The sequence below is a fragment of the Arvicola amphibius genome, chromosome 12, assembly GCF_903992535.2.
Source record: "Arvicola amphibius chromosome 12, mArvAmp1.2, whole genome shotgun sequence".
NCBI classification, from domain to species: Eukaryota; Metazoa; Chordata; class Mammalia; order Rodentia; family Cricetidae; genus Arvicola; species Arvicola amphibius.
Window position 1 is genome coordinate 81,089,157 of NC_052058.2, and position 25,614 is coordinate 81,114,770.

Sequence of the window (25,614 nt, forward strand, 5' to 3'; positions counted from 1 at the left end):
AGTGCTGGGGTTAAAGGGGTGTGCCACTACCACCCTGCTCCCAAATCTTAATAATAAAGCACAATAAATTTCTTTCCTCTCTGTCTTTTCTTGCATGTATTTCTATTAAGATGAAGTTCATTAGAAACAAGTTATTGTGCACGATGTTGTGATGTTACTATTAGTTCAAAAAAAATGGTTGGTGGAAGGGTGACAGGTTTTGATTACGTATTATTCTCCTACTCAAAATCAATACCTATGCTTTACTTTCTTCTTCTTTTTCTTCTTTTTCTTCTTCTTCTTCTTCTTCTTCTTCTTCTTCTTCTTCTTCTTCTTCTTCTTCTTCTTCTTCTTCTTTGTGTGTGTGTGTGTGTGTGTGTGTGTGTGTGTGTTTAGGCCTCATACATGCTAGTGAAGTGCTATACCATTGAGTTATATCCCCATCCTTAAAAAACACTTTTAAAAAGGATTTATTTCTTACTTTTGTGTGTGTGTAAAGGTTCTTTTGTGAGTATATGTGCACCATGAGCAATGCAGGTGTCTGTGGAGACTGGAAGAGGGCATCATCTCCCTGGAGCTGGAGCTGGAGCTACAGATGGTTGTACACTCTCAAGCAGAGGTTCTGGGAACTGAGCTAGGGTGCTCTGCAAAAGAAGCACCTTTTTAACGGCCGAGATGTGTCTACAGTTTATGTATATTTTAGATGACAGTCACATACTGGGCAGTGACTGTATTCTGAGAAATGTGTCCTTGGGGATCTTATTCATCCTGTGAACACCACAGATCCCACTTGCATAAACCAAGAGGCTATGACATCACCACGTGGTTTGCTCTTCTGAGTCTACCATAGCAGAGGCTGCCATCGGCTAAAAATACTACGAGATGCATGACTCCCTATTGTTGTATATTGAAGAAGCACATTTTCGTTATCACTTTAGCTCCTGACAAAGGCAACAAGTGGCAGGAAGTCTGTCTACATTCCCATTTAATCCCGACTTTACACGCACAATTGCCTCTTGATAAAAATGTGTGTTTTTATGAATTGGATGGAAATGCATATTAGATTGGGATTTTTTTCTGACATATTTTATGCTCTTCCTGTAAGAGCTTGGTTTACCAACTCTACATGAAAGGAGCTTTTTATAAACTTAATGACCCAAATGTGTAACTATAATTTTCTGATGAAAATATAAAATGAAAAACAGAAGTACAAGGAAATTGCATATATTTCCTATTTTCCCAAACTTTTCTTATGAAACAAACAGGTTGCATCAGTGAAGGAGTGAGACTAGAATGAAAGGAAGTTCACATCTCGCTAAGACTTTCTTGGTATCACCCACAAAACCAAGAAGGGTCTTTAATAATCGTACCGAGGCTCCTGGGGTGCTTTTCAGTATTTTGTGTCTAACATAGGGGAAAGAGTCAATACAACTATTGGCTAATGTCTTAGACATACTTATTTTTTCAAGTGACAAAAGTGATCTAAATTTATAGCATATAGCACGATCGTGGTCTAAATACATTTCTCATATTATGGAATGGCTAAGTCAAGCTATCAGAAGAATGCATTGTATCAAGACTCATTTATTTGTTAGCACACTTAAAATCCATTCTTTTTGCAATGTTTGAATATGCAGTTGTGAAAGTACTTTTAAATAATAAATCACTTTTTACTTTGTCATGCTGTTTACAAGATGTGAAAGGGTTAACAGATATTGATGATAATGAAATATCGTTTTTCTCTTACTTGATCATGTAGGCGATGATCAGCACTTCCATCAACAAAACAGGTTAGGCTGAAACTGACAAGTTCAAGTTAAATTTTGTTTCATTCCAGGGAACATCATACTTACACAAAGACACATACAATGTTCAAGTATCTATTTCTTATTAAGAGCACTATTTCTATATTGGCACCTGATGGCAAAGGCCTGTAATCCCAGATCTTCAGGGGTTGACACAAGAGAATCCAGAGTTGATGTCTAACCACAGCTATATATAGCAACCACTATAGTGAGTTTGAGGCCAGTCTTGACTACATGAGATTGTGTAAAGCAAAACAAAACAAAAAAGTTTTATTTCCATTTAAAAATTCACTCCTGCCCTGCCTCATCCTCCCGTCTTTGGGGCCACAAAATCCCACAGCTCAGCCTGTTTGGGCTCTGGGGACCTGGAATTGAGTGCACCCAGGCCGGTGGGAGGTCCCCTCCTTCATTTGACTGCCCGGAGCAAGGTAGGCCTTTGTCTGAGAGCTGCTTGGCCTGCAAGGGGACCTGAAAGTCTGCAGGAGGATCCATCGTTCTTTGGGGTGAGTGAGGAGAGAGTGCCCGAACCGCGGCAGCTGCCCGGAGAGGGACCACCTACTCTCCACAACTCCCCCTGCCACCAGCACACTTCCTGCTCTTCCTGCAGGGGTTATTCTCCCCGGATACCGCCTCTCTCTCCCTGTCCCTTCCCAGCTTGCACCCAGAATCCTCCCCCCCTCCCCCTTCCTCATCCTCCCGTCTTTGGGGCCACAAAATCCCACAGCTCAGCCTGTTTGGGCTCTGGGGACCTGGAATTGAGTGCACCCAGGCCGGTGGGAGGTCCCCTCCTTCATTTGACTGCCTGGGGCAAGGTAGGCCTTTGTCTGAGAGCTGCTTGGCCTGCAAGGGGACCTCACAGTCTGCAGGAGGATCCATCGTTCTTTGGGGTGAGTGAGGAGTGAGTGCCCGAACCGCGGCAGCTGCCCGGAGAGGGACCACCGACTTTCCACAACTCCCCCTGCCACCAGCACACTTCCTGCTCTTCCTGCAGGGGTTATTCTCCCCGGATACTGCCTCTCTCTTCCTGTCCCTTCCCAGCTTGCACCCAGAATCCTCCCCTCTTCCCCCTGCCTCATCCTCCCGTCTTTGGGGCCACAAAATCCCACAGCTCAGCCTGTTTGGGCTCTGGGGACCTGGAATTGAGTGCACCCAGGCCGGTGGGAGGTCCCCTCCTTCATTTGACTGCCCGGAGCAAGGTAGGCCTTTGTCTGAGAGCTGCTTGGCCTGCAAGGGGACCTCACAGTCTGCAGGAGGATCCATCATTCTTTGGGGACACCAAACACCTCCGCGCTCCTTTTGAAGGAAGAGATGGGCAGGCGCCAATGCAGGAGCTCCTCCAACAACATGAAAGGCAACATGACATCACCACAAGCCAGACATCCCGAAACAACAAGAATTGAACACCCTACCCCAGAAGATATAGAAGAAACCGACATTAAACAGTACTTTATAAAAATAATAGAGGACCTTAAACAGGAGGTAAAAAACTGCCATAAAGAAATGGAGATGACAAACAAAAAGGTAGACGAAATAAATAAATCTCTCAAAGATACCCAAGAAAAACAAGAAAAAGCAATCAAACAGGTAAGGGAAACAGTACAAGACCTGATAAATGAAATGGAGGTATTGAAGAAAACACAATCTGAGGGATGACTGGAAATGGAACCTCTGAGTAAACGAACAGAAACTTCAGAGACAAGTATTTCCAACCGAATACAAGAGATGGAAGAAAGAATCTCGGACTCTGAAGATACTATAGAGGAAATAAACTCACAGATTAAAGAACTAAACAAATCTAACAAATTCTTAACACAAAACATTCAGGAAATCTGGGACACCATGAAAAGGCCAAACCTAAGAATAATTGGGGTAGAAGAAGGAGAAGAATTACAACTCAAAGGCCCAGAAAACATATTCAACAAAATTATAGAAGAAAACTTCCCCAACCTAAAGAAGGATGTTCCTATGAAGGTACAAGAAGCCTACAGAACACCAAATAGACTGGATCAAAAGAAAGCATCCCCACGCCATATAATAATCAAAACACAAAACATACAGAATAAAGAACAGATATTAAGAGCTGCAAAGGAAAAAGGTCAAGTAACATATAAAGGGAAACCTATCAGAATTACACCTGATTTCTCAATGGAAACCATGAAAGCCAGAAGAGCTTGGATAGATGTGCTACAGACACTTAGGGAACATGGATGCAAGCCTAGACTATTATACCCAGCAAAGCTTGCATTCACCATTGATGGAGAAAACAAGATATTCCAGGACAAAAACAGATTTAAACAATACGCAGCCACAAATCCAGCCTTGCAGAAAGTAATAGAAGGAAAATCACAAACCAAGGAGTCCAACAACGCCGACAATAACTCAGGCATCTAGCGACCCTTCACCAGCACAACTAGAAGAAGGGAAACACACAAACTCTACTACTAAAAATGACTGAAGTTAACAACCACTGGTCATTAATATCACTTAATATCAATGGACTCAATTCACCTATAAAAAGGCACAGGCTAAGAGACTGGATACGAAAACAGAATCCAACATTTTGCTGTTTACAAGAAACACACCTCAACCACAAAGACAGGCACCTACTCAGAGTAAAGGGTTGGGAAAAGGTTTATCAAGCAAATGGCCCTAAGAAACAAGCGGGTGTGGCCATACTAATTTCCAACAAAGTTGACTTCAAACTAAAATCAATCAGAAGAGATGGAAAGGGACACTTTATACTCATAACAGGAAAAATCCTTCAGAATGAAGTCTCAATCCTGAATATCTATGCCCCTAATATAAAAGCTCCCACTTATGTAAAAGAAACACTTCTAGAACTCAAGGCAGCCATCAAACCACACACACTAATAGTTGGAGACTTCAACACTCCTCTCTCACCAATGGACAGGTCAATCAGACAGAAACCTAACAGAGAATTGAAAGACTTAATGGAGGTAATGAACCAAATGGACTTAACAGACATCTATAGAACATTCCACCCAAATAGGAAAGAATATACCTTCTTCTCTGCGGCTCATGGAACCTTTTCGAAAATTGACCATATACTTGGTAACAAAGCAAACTTCCACAGTTACAAAAAAATATTAGTAACCACCTGTGTCTTATCGGATCACCATGGATTAAAATTAGAATTCAACAACAATGCTACCCCCAGAAAGCCCACAAACTCATGGAAACTGAACAGTCAACTACTGACCCACACCTGGGTCAAGGAAGAAATAAAGAAAGAAATTAAAGTCTTTCTTGAATTTAATGAAAACAAAGACACAACATACTCAAACCTATGGGACACAATGAAAGCAGTGCTAAGAGGAAAGTTCATAGCACTAAGTGCCCACTTAAAGAAAACGGAGAAAGCACTCATTGGTGACTTAACAGCACACCTGAAAGCTCTGGAAAAAAAAGAAGCAGACTCACCTAGGAGAAGTAGAAGACTGGAAATAATCAAACTGAGGGCAGAAATCAACAAAATAGAAACACAGAAAACAATCCAAAGAATCAATGAAACAAGAAGCTGGTTCTTGGAGAAAATCAACAAGATTGACAAACCCTTAGCCAAACTAATCAAACGGCAGAGGGAGAACACGCAAATTAACAAGATCAGAAATGAAAAGGGGGACATAACCACAGACACAGAGGAAATTCAGAAAATCATTAGATCTTACTACAAAAGCCTGTATGCCACAAAATTGGAAAATGTAAAAGAAATGGACAGTTTTTTAGATAAATACCATATACCAAAGTTAAACCAGGACCAGGTAAATGCTCTAAATCGTCCTGTTAGTCGCGAAGAATTAGAAACTGTTATCAGAAACCTCCCTACCAAAAAGAGCCCAGGACCAGATGGTTTCAATGCGGAATTCTACCAGAACTTCCAAGAAGACCTAATACCTATACTCCTTAAGGTATTTCATAATATAGAAACACAAGAGTCACTGCCAAATTCCTTCTATGAAGCTACAGTTACCCTGATACCTAAACCACACAAAGACTCAACCAAGAAAGAGAATTACAGGCCAATCTCACTCATGAACATGGACGCAAAAATTCTCAATAAAATACTGGCAAACCGAATCCAAGAACACATTAGAAAAATTATCCATTACGATCAAGTAGGCTTCATCCCAGAGATGCAGGGCTGGTTCAACATACGAAAATCTATTAATGTAATCCATCATATAAACAAACTGAAGGAAAAAAACCATATGGTCATCTCATTAGATGCTGAAAAAGCATTTGACAAAATTCAGCACCCTTTTATGATAAAGGTCTTGGAGAGATTAGGGATACAAGGGTCATTCCTAAATATAATAAAAGCTATTTACAGCAAGCCGACAGCTAACATCATATTAAACGGAGAGAAACTCAAGGCTATCCCACTAAATTCAGGAACACGACAAGGCTGTCTACTCTCTCCTTATCTCTTCAATATAGTGCTTGAAGTTCTAGCAATAGCAATAAGACAACATAAGGGAATCAAGGGGATTCAATTTGGAAAGGAAGAAGTTAAACTTTCATTATTTGCAGATGATATGATAGTATACATAAGCGACCCCAAAAACTCCACCAAAGAACTCCTACAGCTGATAAACTCCTTCAGTAACGTGGCAGGATACAAGATCAACTCCAAAAAATCAGTCGCCCTCCTATATACAAAGGATAAGGAAGCAGAGAGGGAAATCAGAGAAGTATCACCTTTCACAATAGCCACAAATAGCATAAGATATCTGGGAGTATCGCTAACCAAGGAAGTGAAGGATTTATTTGACAAGAACTTTAAGTCTTTGAAGAAAGAAATTGAAGAAGATACCAGAAAATGGAAGGATCTCCCCTGCTCGTGGATTGGGAGGATCAACATAGTAAAAATGGCAATTCTACCAAAAGCAATCTATAGATTCAATGCAATCCCAATCAAGGTCCCATTAAAATTCTTCACAGAGATTGAGAGGACAATAATCAACTTTATATGGAAAAACAAGAAACCCAGGATAGCCAAAAAAATCTTATACAATAAAGGTACTTCTGGAGGCATTACCATCCCTGACTTCAAACTCTATTACAGAGCTACAGTATTGAAAACGGCTTGGTATTGGCATAAGAACAGAGAAGTTGACCAATGGAATCGTATAGAAGACCCGGATCTTAAACCACAAACCTATGAACACCTGATTTTTGATAAAGGAGCCAAAAGTACACAATGGAAAAAAGAGGGCATCTTCAACAAATGGTGCTGGCATAACTGGATGTCAACCTGTAGAAGAATGAAAGTAGATCCATATCTATCACCATGCACAAAACTCAAGTCCAAATGGATTAAAGACCTCAATATTAATTTGAACACATTGAGATTGATAGAGGAGAAAGCGGGAAGTACTCTACAACAAATGGGCACAGGGAACCGTTTCCTATGCATAACCCCAGCGGCACAGACTTTAAGGGCAACATTGAATAAATGGGACCTCCTGAAGTTGAGCAGCTTCTGTAAAGCAAAGGACATTGTCACTAAGACACAAAGGCAGCCTACTGACTGGGAAAAGATCTTCACCAACCCTGCAACTGACAAAGGTCTGATCTCTAAAATATATAAGGAACTCAAGAGACTAGACGGTAAAATGCCAATTAACCCAATTAAAAAATGGGGCGCTGAACTGAACAGAGAATTCTCAACAGAAGAAGTTCGAATGGCCAAAAGACACTTAAGGTCATGCTCAACCTCCCTAGCTATCAGGGAAATGCAAATCAAAACAACTTTGAGATATCATCTTACACCTGTCAGATTGGCTAAAATCCAAAACACCAATAATAACCTTTGCTGGAGAGGTTGTGGGGTAAGGGGCACACTCATCCATTGCTGGTGGGAATGCAAACTTGTGCAACCACTTTGGAAAGCAGTGTGGCGGTTTCTCAGGAAATTCGGGATCAACCTACCCCAGGACCCAGCAATTCCACTATTGGGAATCTACCCAAGAGATGCCCAATCATACAACAAAAGCATATGCTCATCTATGTTCAAAGCAGCATTATTTGTAATAGCCAGATCCTGGAGACAGCCTAGATGCCCTTCAGTGGAAGAATGGATGAAGAAACTGTGGAATATATACATGCTAGAATACTACTCAGCGGTAAAAAACAATGACATCTTGAATTTTGCAGGCAAATGGATGGAAATAGAAAACACTATTCTGAGTGAGGTAACCCAGACCCATAAAGATGAACATGGGATGTACTCACTCATATTCGGTTTCTAGCCATGATTAAAGGACATCGAGCCTATAAGTTTGGGATCCTTGAGAAGATAATAAGAAGGTGAACTCCCAAAAAAGATATAGTAATCCTCCTGGATATTGGAAGTAGACACGATCGCCAGGCAAAATTGGGAACTTGAGGGTTGGGCAAGACTGGGCCAAGGGAAGATGGGGAGAGAAAAGTGTGAAGGGGAGAGCGGGGGGAGCTTGGAGGGATGGGGTGCTTGGGATATAGGAAGGGTGGATATGAGAGCTGGGAAGCATATATCTGAATTTAAGGAGCTACCTGAGGGTTGTCAAGAGACTTGACCCTAGAGGGGTTCCCAGGTTTCCAGGGAGACGCCCCCAGTTAGTTCCTTGGGCAGCTGAGGAGAGGGAGCCTGAAAAGGCCAGTTCCTGTAGCCATACTGATGAATTTCTTGCATATCACCATAGAACCTCCACCTGACGATAGATGAAGAAAATGACAGAGCCCCACCTTGGAGCACCGGACTGAGCTCCCAAGGTCCTGATGAGGAGCAGAAGGAGAGAGAACATGAGAAAGAAAGTCAGGACCGTGAGGGAACCTCCAGCTGGCGACAGATGGGGAAGGTGACTGAGCCCCACATTGGAGCACTGGACTGAGCTCCCAAGGTCCCGATGAGGAGCAGAAGGAGCGAGAACATGAGGGAGAAAGTCAGGAACGAGAGGGGTGCGTTCACTCATGGAGACGGTGGGACAGAACTAATGGGAGATCACCAACTCCAGTTGGAATGGGACTGATGGATCATGCGACCAAACCCGTCTCTCTGAGTGTGGCCAACAGCGGGGGCTGACTGAGAAGCAAAGGACAATGGCTCTGGGCTCTGATTGTTCTTCATGGACGGGCTCTGTGGGAGCCTTCTCAGCTTGGTCGATCACCTTCCTGGACCTGGGGGGAGTTGGGAGGACCTTGGTCTTAGCATATAGTGGGGAACCCTGATGGCTCCTTGGCCTTGAGAGGGAGGGAGGGGAGGTATGGGTGGAGGGGAGGGGAGGGAAGGGGGAGAAGGAGGGGAGAGAAAGGGGAGAAGGAGGGGAGGGAGGGGGGAGGAGGAGGGAAGGAGATGGAAATTTTTAAATATAAAAAAAAATAAACCATGAGAAAAAAAAATAAAAAAAAAAATAAAAATTCACTCCTTATTTTTAATAACATAATTACAAAATCCAAAAAAGTAAAATAAAGCCACATTCCCACTTAAAATATCACCAGTCATAGTATGTATTTAAAATTTTTTTATAATTTGAATCTGAAAATTTCTAGGTGCAGAATCTCGATGGAATTTCAATACCAAATCAATACTTGCTACTTAAATGCCAGATTATACAAATCTTGCCACAAAGCAGCACAGTGTGTCCAGCAAACTTGCTCTGAAGCAAACATTACACTGTGGGAAAATTGTAAATTTGAATTTAAGGAGAGAAAGGCAAAGAAGTTCATTCCAAATGCAGAAGAAAGGCTTATTTGTATCTTTATTAGATGATGGTGGGGATCAAACTGTCACATACTTACTTAAATTCCAGTGTGCTATTTTTATGAGCATGAGTTAAACACTTTTAAAGGGTACTTAATTTCAGTATACCAGCTGGCATCTGCTGCTATCTTTTAATTATGTTGAAAAGTTTAGTTACCAACATAAGAATGATATAAAGATGTCGGTGTTTTGGAAACTCTCTCTGAGTAAGAAAACACAGGCAAGTGAAGTATTTTGCCTCACAGCAGTGATTCTCAGCCTCCCTCATGAGGTGACCCTTTAATACAGTCCCTCGTGTTGTGGTGACACCCCCACAACTATAACATTATTTTCCTTGCGACTTCATAACTGTAACTCAACTACTGTTATGAATCGTAATGTAAATATCTGTGTTTTCCGATGATCTTAGGCAACCCCCGTGAAAGGGTCCTTTGAGACCCTGCCGAGAACCACTGTCTCACAGTTTTCCATGGTGGTCTGAGTGAGTTCGGTGGCAAGGATACAGGAGATGTTGCCCACTCTCTCATCCCTTGCAACCCTATGCAGCAGGACTCACCGAGTAATAGCAATTCTCCAGGAGAGAACCTAAGCAGAGCGAAGGAAGTCAGGGGTAAGGCTTGAAGAAGGCTTCCCAGAGCCCCGGTGAGCTTGACTTGTCCACCCTAATACTGAGAAATACATGAAGAACAGTAAATTTAAAAAAATGCCAAGTCTTGGATTACATTATGATGACAATGCTTTCTCTTCAACATTCTTTCTGGCTCCTACCCAATGTGATGAGAGGGAAGGGGAAAAAAAGGAAATGAAATTTTAAAAATTAGAAATTGGAAAGAAAAAGTTAATCTGTCATTATTCACAAATGGTGATTACAGACTCTAGAAATCCCAAAGAATCTTCAAGACAATTATGAGAATGAACAAGTACCTTGCAGGACACAGATTACTATACAAATGTGTTTGAGGATATACATCAACGATTGGGTGAGATTTTTTATTAGGCTTCTTTTCAGAGGCCAGGGGAAGATATACTTCTAGGAACTTGGGCACTCCTTCTCCAATCTGCCACACCTGCAAGCCTTACTCAACACTGAAGATGACTTCCCCATTACCACACAGATGGAGCACCATCTCAGTGTCCCCTGGTCTCTATTCTCTAACCTCTCCCTCCCTCCGGCAGGGAGCAGCTGGATATCCAGCTGAGCTGGGATGATCCTAAACTGGACTCTGCAAGATGGCCAATGCTTGACTCAGAGGACAGTCGCTTACAATAAGTAGCAACAAAGGAATAAATCTAAAAACAGACTTTAAAGGATATGATATTGAATGCTACAAAAATATGATGGGAAGGAAAATTTAGAACCCAAACAATAAAAAATGTATTTTATTGAGAGACACACTATTATTAAAATGTCAGCTGTGGCCGGGCGGTGGTGGCACACGCCTTTAATCCCAGCACTCGGGAGGCAGAGGCAGGCGGATCTCTGAGTTCGAGGCCAGCCTGGTCTACAAGAGCTAGTTCCAGGACAGGCTCTAGAAACTACAGGGAAACAGTGTCTCGAAAAACCAAAAAAAAAAAAAAAAAGTCAGCTGTGCTCAAAATTATATAGTCAATATAAAAATAGTGAGATGTCTGAAAAAGTTTCTATTTTATGGTATTTGGCAAGTTGAGTCTTTAGCAAAGAGTCTAAAGAGTAATAGAGAAATTTTGTAAACAGGTGCAGATTGGGATGGGGAGATGGCTCAGGGGGTAAAGTGCTTGCTGGACAAGCATGAAAGGCCGAGTCTAGAGTCTAGATGCCCACTACCCACAAATACACTCTGCACAATGGTTCGGTTCTGCAACCCAGTGCTCAGTGGTGAGAAATACATTGACCGTGGAAGACAGGGCTTTCTAGCCGGTTAGTCTTGCTAAGATAGTGAGCACCAGGTTCAACAAAAGACATTCCAATAAAAAATAAATAAAGCGACTTGGGAGGCAGAGGCAGCTAGGTAAATACAAATCTAGGGCTAGCCTTGTCTACACCGCAAGTTCTAGGCCTGTCTCAGGAAAGGATTTATAGTCCTATGTCTCCATGTTTACCATAAAGTTACAGTTCTTAAGATATTGTGGAAGTGATTCAAAACAAAACACCCAAAACAGAGAAGCCCAAAACTGACACATTTGCACGGTCATTTGACTGTAAGCGTGTCCCAGCAATTCAGTAAGAAAATGTAGAAGTCTCCTTTTAATGATGATGCTTTAAAAGATGGAAGGAAATGAACTTTGCCCTACTTCATTACCATGGATAAAAATAAACTGATTCTTATAGCTTTAAATCTACACAGCAGAACAATGAAGCTTCTAGTAGAAGACATCAGTGAATGATTTATTTGATATTGATGACTTCTCAAGAGAAGAAAAAAGATACGAGGTAAAAAAGAGAAAGGTAAAAATTAAAATTGAGAGTTCTGAGTCAGGTTATTAATCCCAGCACCAGAAAACAGAGGCAGGAGGACCTCCATGAGTTCAAGATCAACAAAGTCTACAGAGTGAGTTCCAGTACAGCCAGGGGTAGCAGAGAAGCTCAGTCTCAAAAAACCCAAAAACAAAACAAAAAAATTTTTGAAAAACCCAAAAAACAACAAAAAAGTCAGTAGTTCTCCTTTATTAGAAGGCTTAAAAAATAGATCTAAGTACAGATTGAGGAAGATATACACATGTACATATTCACTGGATATGTAGCATAGCTATATTTGACATAAATAGATATTTATGGCTAGCATACATTTGATACACATACATATTTATGGCTAGCATACATGTGCATATCTATGTACATCTGTATGAGGCATGTATGTCTATATCTAAGAAATGATTAAATAATCAAAAACCTTAAAATTTTAGACTTATTAATTAGGAAAAAAACACAAAAGGTAAAAAAAAAAAGGCATTTAGCCAGATGGTAGTGGCACATTCCTTTAATTCCAGTGCTTGAGAGGCAGATGCAGGAGGATGTCTGTGAGTTCAAGACCAGCATTTTCTACAGAGCAAGGTCCAGAATAGCCAAGGCTACACAGAAGAACAGTGTTTTGAAAAACTAAAAGAAAAGAGAGAGAGAGACCTTTAAATGGTCTTTCTAAGAAGAATATGTCCAAACAGATAATAAACACATGAAAAAATATAAATTAAAAATAAAGTCACTATATATATATATATATATATATATATATAGAGAGAGAGAGAGAGAGAGAGAGAGAGAGAGAGAGAGAGAGACTATAAACCTAAAATTATAAAAATACTAATCATACCAAGTGTGTTAGTTAGCTTAATGTTACTGAGGCAAAATACCTACAAAATCCTAAAAGGATGTTAGGTTTCTTTTGACTGACAGTTGTAGAGGTTTGGGTGATCAGTTTCACCCATGTCTAGGGGCCTCTGCTGAGGCAAAATCATGACAAGGAGCATGTAGTGAAGTAAAAGCTCTCCACATTGCAGAGGCCTAGGAACAAAATTACTAAAAGGAAGCGGTTGAGGTCCAGTGTTCTGATCCCACTTCCTCCTCCAAGCCCTCCCCTTTTGAAGACTCCACCACTTCCCTGTCAGCTTGTGACTAGTGGCCCAGTCTTTTAATACAAGGCCTTTTGGGGACATTTCAGATATAAACTGTAGCATTGTTTCCACACATTTTGTGTGAGACTAACTTTAAATGAGTACTAAGGAAAACATCTTTGGCAGCATTGACTGAAGCAAAACTTGCCCAGCCTCCTCCAACTTCAAAAGTCTACAGCTAGCATGCTGTACTCTCAGGACACCAGATGTGCACAGAATTCACACCCATTCATCAGAGCCAAAATCCAGAAACATTCCAAAATCCATCAGTAGGAATCTGTGTAAATGAACTTCCATGTCCTGGAGGAGAATATTCCTCAGCAGTAACAAAGAATAAGCATTCTACATGCAATATAGAGGATCCTATAGACAATGGTTGAGCAAAAAAAGACAGGCCCAAAAAGCACATTCTGTAGGGTTACCTGTGGAGGGAATAACAACTGGGAGAAAAATACAGAAGGCCCTGGATTACTGAGAATGGTCCAGTCTGGAGCTAAGTGGAGGTAACTTGGTTGTGTGCCAGGGTGAACATTCCTGAAGCTTTTCTGTTAAAATCCTTTCTCTTCATGATAGTAATACCTGAGCTGAAAGATTTAAAAGTATCAGTGCTTGTTTCTGATTTCTGCAATTTTTTTTATTTTTGTTTATGTATATCTGTTTTTGTCTGTGTGAACACAGGTCACGTGTGTGTAGGTGTCCATTGTGGATCACCCAGACTGTGTGTTGGGACTGAATTCAAGTCCCCTGGAAGAACAGCAAGTATTCTTAACCCCTGAGCGATCTCTCTCGTCCTCTTTCCGTCTTCTAACTGCTGCAAAGTCATAGTACATGGGTCCACTGTTTGAGATGACAGAGGGCTCAATTTGCAATGACAGATGCGCTCAAAAAAAAAAAAAAAACAAAAACAAAAAAAACAAAAAACCCTAGCCTTTAAATATGCAAGAGTGCTGAGTTACTTACAGACGACAATATACAAGTCAGCATGGAACAAACTTCCATTCACAACACACACACACGGTATGTTTGACATTTTCAGGCCCAGTTTTAACTCATCGGAAAGGAAATTCTAAGTATGGGATAGGGAGTAACTTGCTTTAGAATTTATCTTGACTGTGCACGGCTCAGAGAACATCACTGAAGAGGAAGTAGAATATAAGAGCAAGCGGATGGGGAAGAATGCAGCACCAACAAAGCCTACCGGGCATGACACAGCATTGCCCTTAAGGACTCATTGCACATCCTTGTAGGAGTCTGGACCAGTCAGAATTTCCTCACGGAGACCTCATCCCTCTCTGACGGAATATTGACAGCTAAGGGTTGCTAGAGGCATGGGTGGCTTTCTTCTCTGGTGAAGCACTGCTAAGTTGTCCACACTCCAGGGAATTCCCTTCCACCCAAGCTCGTGCACACAGCTTTTGTAAGTTCAGAGGAAGACTTGGGAACAGTAAAGAGGCATGCTAGGAAGGGTGTCATCAGGACGGGGGGTGGTTATGAGAAAGGGAAGTGGGGTATATACTGAAATGGTGTATATACACATATGAAATTGTCAAAGGAAAACAGGGGTAAGGGAAGTGCTCACTTCAAAGAGTGGGCTCACACGATCAAACTGTGCGAAGACCAGTGAGCAGTAGAGAGGGCCGACACCTTTCCAGCCTTCCAGGATAGTGAAATACACAACGTGACCACATGGACAGAGCAATTGTGGCTTCAGGCTAGATTTTTGTACCACCACTCCGAGATATTTCACAAGCTTCCAAATCCTGAGTTTCTACAACTTTCCAGGCCAATCCTACTTTCAAGCCATCATGAAGATCCTGCATCAGACAAGACACATTCGACCATTAGGGTTACTTCAGATGCACACATTTCCCTAACATCTCATGAACACCTGAGCATCCAGACATCGTTTTACCTGTTCATCTACAACTTGAATTCTCTCTTTCATGAGCCAATCATTTGTCTTTGGTGTCAACCTCTCCCAGCATAAGTACCTATAACAGCTTTCTCCCAGCAGGAACCTGACTAGACCTGGGTCACTGTCCTGATGATTATGACTGACTTCATGTGCACATAGCTTTCTTTCATTTGAATGAGTTTGACGCGGGGAGGTAGTTTTAGAAAAGAATGTGGGATTTTAAAACTCAAGCCCTTACTGAAATGTTAGTTTACTTGGGGACTTGGCTCACCTCATCTCTCTGTTCAAAGCAAGTAAATACTCTATAGTTTCTGCTCCTGACTTTCCCTCTCTTGCTAACCTATTTATATTCCCTTGAATTCGCACATTTTCCTTCAAGCAATTAACCCTGATATGCTGTCCTCTCCTGTTACTTCTGATCAAGACAAGCAAGTCAACAAAGGGCTCCCGAAACAGCCTGTCTAGCATCTCAGAGCTCTGAGCTAGAAAAAGCAGTACCTGGCAGAGTTCACCTCTGGCCATCCTGTAAGGAGGATAATATGGCAGTCCTGAGGGGGGTGTCAATGGGGCTGCTAAAATATTATCCACCAGTGTGGATATGTAAGAATCATGTACTAAATGAATCAGCTACTTTCCGTAGCTCTTTTGTAAAACTGTGCATTTATGCACACACATCCTATTTTTGTCTTTTACAAAGTTTCCAGTATTGTTACTCATGTGTGCAATAGATAGATGTTATCTAGAATCAATGATTCTGTCATGGCCCAGGGTTAGAACACCTCCCACTTCAAGACAAAGTTTAAACATTTCTGTTTACTGTGTCCAGAGAAGAAGACAGTGTTTACCCTCCTGGAAAGTCTTCTTAGATGAGTCTTTGCCGACTTAGTCATTTTGTTTCAGAGGCCCTGAAGAGGCCCTTACATCAAGGAGATTGATTTCAACACAAAACCCTAGCATCAGATAATCCTCGGTCAGATGCCACCAGGCTGCTGCACCGGAGGAGGATTTAGCCTGGAGGGCTGTGACTATCCTCCAATTTTCGTAAATGCAATCTCGCAATCAAATATTTCCTGGTCTTTCAGTTGATTCCTGTGCTTTCTTATAGTTCTAACTCACCTGCTACAGGTCTCTTTGATGGGTTAGGGTGGAGGGCGCTGTGTTCTGTTGAACAGGAAGGATGACAGATAACAGGACGTAAATGAAAATGTTTAAGAAGAACAGGAAAAGATGAAGCCCCCAAAACATTTATAGCTTCTGTACTTATTTATTCTCATACCTTTTCTCTACATAAGTAATGAAATTTAGTGTTTCCAATATGGATAACAATATTAGAAATATACTATCAGGGAATGATCTGTGTGTGCCTATTTATATGTTTAGGCACACACAGCCATTCCCTGATTTTATATATGTGTATATGTGTGTGTATATACATATATTATATAATGTGTATGTATATGGATGTATACTTATACATACACATGTATATGAATGAATATTTTTTAAAAGAAAAAATTGTAAGAAAAAAATGTATTGGATTCTTTTTTCATTTTATTTTTGAGATTATAATTTTTAAGTAAAATAAAAGCAAAGTCTTAATGAAATGGTGGTTTTAGTAATGTAAATACTTTATATGGGTTTCTGCTACTGATTCACTTATTAGACTACATTTTAGAAATCAAAGAAGGGCCCAAGAATTACTAGATGCCTAACTTTCAACACAGAAATCTCCTCTTATATTGGATATTGCTGTTCTCAAAAAGAGCAAGCGTGACCTCAGAATACCAATGGAGCTCTGCAGGGGTTTTGCTTCTGTTATAAAATACAGCTATTGTTCTGGTTAGTTCTCTGTAAAACTGGCAGAAGCTGGGACCATCTGGGAAGAGAGAACCTCAATTGAGAAAATGCCTCCATCAGATTGTCCTATGGGCAAGACTTCAGGGGCATTTTCTTGATTAATGATTGATGTAGAAGAGTCCAGTCAACTGTGGGTGGTAACACTGTAGGAAGGTTGTCCTGGGTTATTTAAGAAAACAGACTGAACAAAGCCACGAGAAGCGAGCCAGTAAATGGTTTGCCTCCACAGCACCTGCCTCAGTTCCTGCCTCTAGGTTCCTGATCCGAGGTCCTGCCTTGACTTCCCTTCTTGATGAACTGTAAGCTATGAGATGAAATAAATATTTTCCCCCTAAGTAGTTTTTGGTCAGTATTTTATCACAGCAAAAAGAAACCTGACTAGAACATGTATCAAAACAAAATAAAAATAACAAAGGGAAACATGTATTTATTAGAAAGAAAAAAAAAGCTTTAAAAAAAAGAAAGACATGCTATCACTAAAATAAATATTGTCTTTATAAAATATCTTACAGAAGTACTTGGTTGAAATTAAACTATGATCATTCATAATATCGTACAAGAAAATGTAACATGTAGCATCTTAGCCATCTTTGATGTAGAAGTAAAATTGTACTAGAAAAAGGCTGAGATTTTATGAGGAAATAAACATGTATATACAAGTTTTGCTGTTGTTGTTTTGTTTTGTTTTTTTTGAGACAGGGTTTATCTGTAGCTTTGGGACCTGTGCTGTAACTAGCTCTTGTAAAGCAGCTGGCTTCGATCGGCCTGCCTCTACCTCCTGAATGCTGGGATTAAAGATGTGAGCCAGCCGGGCGGTGGTGGCGCACGCCTTTAATCCCAGCACTCGGGAGGCAGAGGCAGGCGGATCTCTGTGAGTTCGAGGCCAGCCTGGTCTACAAGAGCTAGTTCCAGGACAGGCTCTAAAAAAGCTGCAGAGAAACCCTGTCTCGAAAAAAAAAAAAAAAAAAAAAAAAAAAAAGATGTGAGCCACCACCACCTGACTCATGTATACAGTTTTGAAGAACTGATTTTTCAAAATCACATAACATTGTATTAATTTCTTGTGGTCATTTTAACATGTTATCACATACTCCATGGCTTACTGCTATACACATTGACTATCTTAGAGTTCAAGGCTAGAAGTTTAAGAAATATCTTAGGGTCCAAAATTATGGGTGATGAGGCTATCTGATTAACCATCTCCCTCTGGATGCTTTTAGGGAAGTGGTTTTCAACCCGTGGGTCATAACCCTTTGAGAGTTAAACAACCGTTTCACAGGGGTCGTGAAAGACCATCAGAAAACAAAGGTATTTACATTTCTATTAATAACAGTAGCAAGATTACAGTTCTGCAGTAGCAGAGGAATAATTTCATGCTTGGGGGTCACCAGAAAATGAGGAACCGTCCTAAAGGGTCACAGAGTTAGGAAGGTTGAGAACCACATCTCTAGGAGAAAGAACATCTTTTCTTACTGATTCCCCTCTTTTGTGGTTATTTGTAGTGTTGGTAATCAACCCTAGCCAAGTACTCCACCTCCGAGCTTCATTCTCAGCTCCTTTTAAAAAGTGTAGAAAAGTGGTTCTCAATCTTCCTAATGCAATAACCCTTTAATATAGTTCCTCATACTATGGCAACCCCCAACCATAAAATTATTTTCATCACTACTTCATAATTGCAATCTTGTTACTGTTGTGAATTGTAATGTAAAATCTGATACGCAGGGTATCTGATATGCGACCCCCGTGAAAGGGCCATTTGAACCCCAGAGGAGTTGGGACTCACAGGTTGAGAATGACTGGTGTAGCGGACCAAGCTCTTGTGAGGCAAACACTCTACTGTGGAGCTATACACTCAGTCCCTGAAGGGGAGCTACAGGCTTCTTTGGGTGCTCCGGGTGGTGGTGGAAGAACGGTTGCATTCTGTTGCCCAAGTCTTTCTCTTTAACTGGGCTCAACAGACCGTTCCGCCCTCCAGCCGGTTGGGTAGTTCTCCCTGTGGTGGTTTCATCTTCGTTTTTGTCAGCTTGAAACAAGCGAAAGACATCTGAGCGCGGGAGGGACCCTCACTTGAGAAAATGTCCTCATCAGATTGGCCTGTGGGCAAACTCGTGGGCGTTTTCCTGATTGATGATTGGTGCAGACGGGTCCAGCCAACCATGGTGAAGCTGCAGTGCGTAAGAAAATAAGCTGAGCAAGCCAATAAGTGCACCCCTCCACGGTCTCTGCTTCCGCTCCTGCATTGGCTTCCCTCGGTGAACTATGACCCAGAAAATAAAAAGCTATTTGTCTTCCATAGTCTTTATCACAGCAATAGAACCCCTAAGAGACGCTTCAATCTCTCCAAGAGCAGCAGCTACCATTTCCCCTTCCTTTGCCTTCTAGGAGCCCTCTGCATTCCTTAGTTCACATCTTCAGTTCTCTTCTCCTCCTCTTCCTCTCTTTCAGTCACTCTTTTGTATTTGTTTCCTTGTCATTCTGTCACCCTCAATGGCTCTAATGTCCCTCCCTTCCCCTCTTATAAAAATCCGTGTGACTATATATAGCCCCATCTGAGTGCTTTATAATAATTTCTCCTTGGAATGGTGTCACTTCATCATATCTGCATAATCTCCATGGCCCTTAAGGATAACATCTCCATCTGTTCCAGGGATTAAGATAAGGGTAAGTTATAAAAAGAGATACTACACCAGCCCACTACAGGTAAAATCGTATTTTAAGCTTAAATGTGATACAATATTTTTTTCATCAAGCACTCTAAATTTCTACAAGATTCTATTTTAGATTTGTAGGGAAATCATACGGTTTATGACAAATATCATGAGACTATCCACATGTACCATGATCACTCTAGTCTAAGACATGCATCCAACATTATACATGTTAATATTAGTGCAGCATAGCCATATACTCAAATATTCACAGAAGTGATATTCATAAGAGCACCAAGCTAGAAACTATTTATATGCCATCAACAGTTGAATTGATAAATTGTGGTGTAGTCATGCTAGGAAATGATGTATAGCAATGAAAATACCTAAATCTAAGCAACATGGGTGAATCTCCAAAACATGGGGACCACCATGATTCGACTCCACACACAGACACGTACTATGTACGTGTTGTTCTGTGTAAAGTTCAAAGATCAGCTCTTAGTTAAAAAGATGTTGACACTTAGAGGAGATGGGAACTGAAATGGGATGGACCAGAGGCTTCTGAGATTCTAATAACGTCCTATCTCTTGACCTGGACAAATGTTGCTTGGATATATTGTCTAAAGTTCACAGGGCTATGCATTGATGATTGATATGTGTCATCTCTTTCCATCTTAGGAAAGAGGATATGGGAGCTGCATCACAGGTAAAGTGCTTGCCATCCAATCATGTGGGCAGATTTTGCATCTCCAGAAATCACATAAAGCCATATATGTGTGGTCTGCCTGTCATTTCAGTAGAGGACGAGGCATGGAATTTTTGGAGTAAGTTGGCTATCAAGACTAACTGAAACATGGTTGACTGGATTCAGCAGAGGTTCTAAGTCACTAGGTCAGATGGAGAGCCAGCCATCTACACACACACACACACACACACACACACACACATACACGTGTGTGCGTGCACATGCATGCATGCATATGCACACGCACATACATGCCCCTAAAATGAATGCTTCATCTAAAAAGCAATGCTCTCGTTTTTCTTAAAATATAGATGAATACAAATAGAAACTTCTCTCGGGTTGTCAAAATGCCAAAAGTTATTGTTAGGGCTTTTAACACTATTTTTCTATGTTCAAATTATATGCATTGTATCAAGAGAAATAAGCAAATTAGCTATTGCAATTTCACACTTGTCACAAATCGAGCTATAATTAAAAAAATGTATCTTAAATGTGGCATTATGGAGAGTCTAAGGACTTTAAGGTATTAGCAAATAAAATTAGAAAGCAAGTTTTCCCATTTGAATCTGAATATTAACAACTGTGATATTAATATTTTTACAGTAAGCAGAGTTTTTGTTTTTTGTTTTTGTTTTTTTTTTTACCAAGCAGCAGTTACCTTTGCTGAGTTTAACAGTCTTTTAATTGCCTTTACTTTTTTATTTCACTTTGTTCTTTAAGTGTTTCATACACACATACAGGTCTTGCTCCTTGTACGTCCCTCTCTTGAACTGTGTACTTGGTTTGTTCTAGTTTGTTGGTTGGTTTTGTGGTTCACTAGTTTAACAGAGCCACCTGTGTAACCATAGGTGCGAGCCATCCATCGGAGTCTGGTTCGCTTGCTGGTAAGTACACCTCTGAAGGCAGTGATCCCCCATAGCATCCCTCAGCCACCAGTACTTCACCAAGGAGGAATACGTCCCTTGAGTCCCCCTGCTTCCTTGACTGATTACTACTGGTCCCAGCAGTGCACAGGCCCAGCACAGACAGCCACAGCTGTTGTGATCCCATAACTGTTATGGTCATGCTCCTGTATTTAACATCTGTGACCTATCAAATAGACACTACATACCATTTCTGTGTGCAGATGAGGAAAATGAGACATACAAAAATAAACGACTTGCCTAAAATCAAATAAACAATTCACACAAGTATGATAAAAAATAAAGTTGATGGGGCTCCAGGATGAGCTTCAAATGCACAGTGTGTGTCCCCTCATTCAGTCTTCAGGCTCACAGACTATCAGCACTCACCCCTTCTTGATGGGAGGAATTAAGTTTAAAGGTTCAAACAGTAATATATATGATCTCAGGCACATCGTAGCCTCTCCTCGGTAGGAGGTAGCACACACGACACTGATTTCAGGTGCTAAGTGAATTGGGCATTAGAACCATACGAAGTGCAGTTTTCATGAGCACATAGAGCACAGAGCTGAGTCTCTTCTGTCACTGCCAAGGGCTCTGAACAAGGCAAGAACAGGCAATAGCAAATCTACCACTAGATTAAGTGGGGGAACTTGAAACCTTAAGCTGCATTTTGTGTTCTTTGTTTTGACCCAGTCAGTCTCCCCATCTGTAAACTTTCCTTTGAATATTGATTCAAGTTCTGATCCCTGTCAGGTTTTGATCTTCTGGACTTTTGATTTACCAGTGTTTGGGGATTTTTATTCAAATGCAGTCAAACAATCAAAGAGGAACTTGCCCAGAGAGAGTGTTTTCATTAAAACGGCTGTAAGTATTCTCAACGGCTCTAAGTCAGTGTGGAGAAAAGTTTCTCTAGAGCTCGCTTCTTCGTCCTCCTTTCCCACTCTCATTCTGGACGGCTTCCTCCCACTCATTTCCTGGTCCTTTCACATCCACCCTCCACCCTTGTAACCTCCCCCTCAAAAGAGAATAAAAAATTAAAAATTAAGATAAAAATAGCAAAAGAGAAAGCACATCTTGATCAAGCCTTCTGGGCAGCACCGGCTCCTCTATCAATCGCAGCCTTCTCTCACGCCAGTCACAGCTGCCGCGGTATTTGTACCATTCAGCTCCTCGGGCCCGCCTCTCCATCACATATTCCTTTACTGTAGTGGCACTGGGTACTGCCATGTGCCATTCAGTAAACACATATGCCCAAACAGCTTTCATTACAATGCGTCGTTGACCTGGTTCTGCTACACCATTGATACTGGACCATCACTGTGACTCCTCTGGGATAGCCTGCTATGATTCTGCAGGAACTTCCCCTTCACAAGCTCCAACAGCTCGTAAATAGGGTGGTGGCTGAGTTGGTGGTCAGGATCTTTACCAGGCCTTCCCACCTCCAGTGAGGGGTGGGATGGGTGGGGCCAGCTCTCCTGTGCCCATGCCACAAGGGTCAGTTGCCTCATTTTCTAAGCCTCTTTCTGAACAGAAAATTACCTGTCAAAAGAATTACCTTTTGAGTAAGCCACCAAAGCAGTGTAGAGGATTAAAAACAAGAAACAAAAATCTCCCAATCCCTTACACGAACCCTTTAAGGTATGCACATCAAAGAGACATATTAATTGAGTTCTTGAAATATTTTTTCCTCTCCTCAAGATAAAACAAATTCTTCCCTTTCCTGTCAGCCTACCAGCAAAAAAGATTGCTCTCCATTTACTGATAAGTAAGAGCCGTAAAACAAAACCCAGGAAACTCTGCTACTGAACCCTTGACAGTGCCCCATCTAATGACATAATTTCCAATTCAGACAGTTTACTAGGCCTACAATGTACCAGACACATTCTGGATTTAGAACTCATACAACCCACGTTAGAGTCTACATTTAGGTAGCCATCTATGCATTGCTATTCCTCCTTGCCATTCTGCAAAAACATCATCATCTAATTATCACTCTAACAATTTGTCTCATGTCTATTTCCTCTCGGAGGTTTTAAGCTTCCCAAGGCCTGGGTTTCTTTGTAAAATGTTGGTTTTTCTACCACCAATGTCTAGCTTGGGTCCAGGCACAAGAGCAGACACGCGAAAAATACCTTTGAATACATGAGTTGAGAAAAGTAAAATGTATAACAAATCCTGAATCCTAGGGGTCAACAATGTCCAGCAGCATATTGTTCCGAGCTGTGGCTGGAATTCCATCTTCTAGAGGGAGGGAGGGAAAAGAAATCCCTCGCTTATAGCCCCTCCTGAACTGGCAAAGACTGAGAGTGTGAGAAAGAACACGGAAACAGAAGCCAAAGTTCTTGGGGAGAAGCCAGGTGAGGTGTGTTGTTTCATAGTCTGTCTGATTGCCCAAACTCTAACCAAGCATCGATGACGTTAATAAGATGAACCCTTTCTCTTCAGAGAAAGACCCTGGTTGTACATGGTATGTTTGCTATGAATAAGGTCGAATTTATTAACCAGGCTCCCTACTGTATATGACCCAAAGAGAATAATCAACCACTTGCAGTAAGCATTCCTGTCATTTGCTTCCGTCCCACCAAGGGGGCCTGATCACGGGGTTCTCGCTCATTAGCCTAACTTGCTGTGCTGGATTTATGCTGAAATATGCAAATGTTTAAAGCGCATACATAGTAGATTCTTAATGCATTATGTTTTTCATCTTGGAATTATTTCACAAAAATACATTTATAACATTGTTTAAGTAATAGAGATGAATGTGAATACATGACCCAAAACTATGTATTGGGATTCCCCATATTTGGAGAAATCTTGGGGTCAGCATATGCACAGTACAAGGGTTCAGTCCCATTCTGAGAAAACCTTATCTCTGTGGCCACGGTAACTCCCCTGCTAGGTAAGTACAACACATACACACACACACAAAAAATCATCATAGTTTTAAAAAAAAAAAAAGTAACAAAGGAGGGAAGGAAGAAAAAAATTCCAATAGATAATCAAAAAAGATCTGATATTGTCTTATAGCATGTGTCCTTAAGTCGGTCAGTTATGACTGTCATTGAAGTCATGCAACCGTGAGCTAGGAATAAATACAAGAGTAAAACACCGCAGGGGAGTGGGGGAAGACATGCCACACTCCAGAGTTCGAGCTATTCTCATTCACAGTAATAACTGCCAAAAGGCAGGGTCATTTTCCAAGAAATTTATGTTGTTTGGACTTTCTACTCCAGCTGGTGTATTGATTTCATAGCACACGGTTCCAAATCTCGGTTCCAACTCATTGCTGTTTCTGTCCCACCCTGATCACATAGGAGGGAATCGCAGAGTCCTGAGGGGACAGAGGGAGAAGGAGGGAGGAGGAATTCATCTTGACCCTGAAAAGTCCAGTGCTGACTCGCATTTTTTAGGGTGATATAGCCATATAGACACACTGACTACAGATACTCCCGGCTTCTGTTGTTTTTTTTCTTTTTTTCTTTTTTTTTCTGCACAAGGAAAGACAGGCTGTTTTTGCAATAACCTTTCTCACTTCTGCCCACGCTGGTGGCTCCATTCCATGCTTTAAATCATTGTCTTCATGAGGTTTAAGTAAACGCTCTTCCAAAGCACTTCAAATTCAGTGGCATATTGTAAATCACATGCTGGCTTTTTCAATTGCCTGGACATTAATTTTGAAGATCTTTGGCTATTTTTTTTAAGTGCAGCAAATTTGTGGCCAAAAAAAAAAGTTGGCCAAATTTTCTGCATTTTTTGCCAAATTCTGAACTTTAACTGTAGAATTTCTATTAATCTCAGCTTTAGCTTAATAGTGCTCTTTACTGAACTGAAAATCAGGGAGTCTGTGTAGGTCTGACCTAGGTCCTCTTTATATGTATCAAGATTGTATAGCTTGTTGTTCTTGTGGGACTCCTAAAAATGGGAATGGGGGCTATCTCTACTTCTTTTGCCTGCTTTTCCTACTAGTGGGTTGCATCGTCCAGCCATGATATGAGGGTTTGTGCTTAGTGTTATTGTGACTTGCTATACCATGTTTGGTTGATATCCTTGGAAGGCCTGCTCTTTTCTGAAGGGAAAGGGAGCAACAGTGGTTCTGGGGGAGAAAAAGCAGGGTGGTGGGGAAAGGCTGGGAGAGAGGAGGGGAGGGAAACCACAGTTGGGATGTAATATGTGAGAGAAGAATAAATAAAAAAGAAAAAATAGATGTGCACTTTGATGCTCAGCAAACAGTCTTTGCCTTTTGGTGATTAAGGTTTCATGTTTCAGACTCTTCTAAGGTCGCACAATGTCCCACAGTGACTACAAACTCAAACTATCCCTGTGGTCTTCTAGCAGCCAGAATTATAAAGTGGGATGGTAGCCGAGCCCACTTCTCAGTCCTGTGAAATGTCTTCACTGCTTAGGGTC

General features: G+C 41.2%; 1 long non-coding RNA gene across 1 annotated transcript in view; it reads right to left on the reverse strand.

Moving 5' to 3' along the window:
- LOC119827965 overlaps positions 1-25,614 on the reverse strand; it is a 101,918-nt gene that overhangs the window by 15,278 nt on the left and 61,026 nt on the right. The window contains exons 3-4 of the long non-coding RNA XR_005287735.1: positions 10,103-10,214; positions 1,727-1,781 (exon numbers count right to left, since the gene is read on the reverse strand). This is a non-coding gene — a long non-coding RNA (uncharacterized LOC119827965). The remainder of the gene's footprint in view (positions 1-1,726; positions 1,782-10,102; positions 10,215-25,614) is intronic.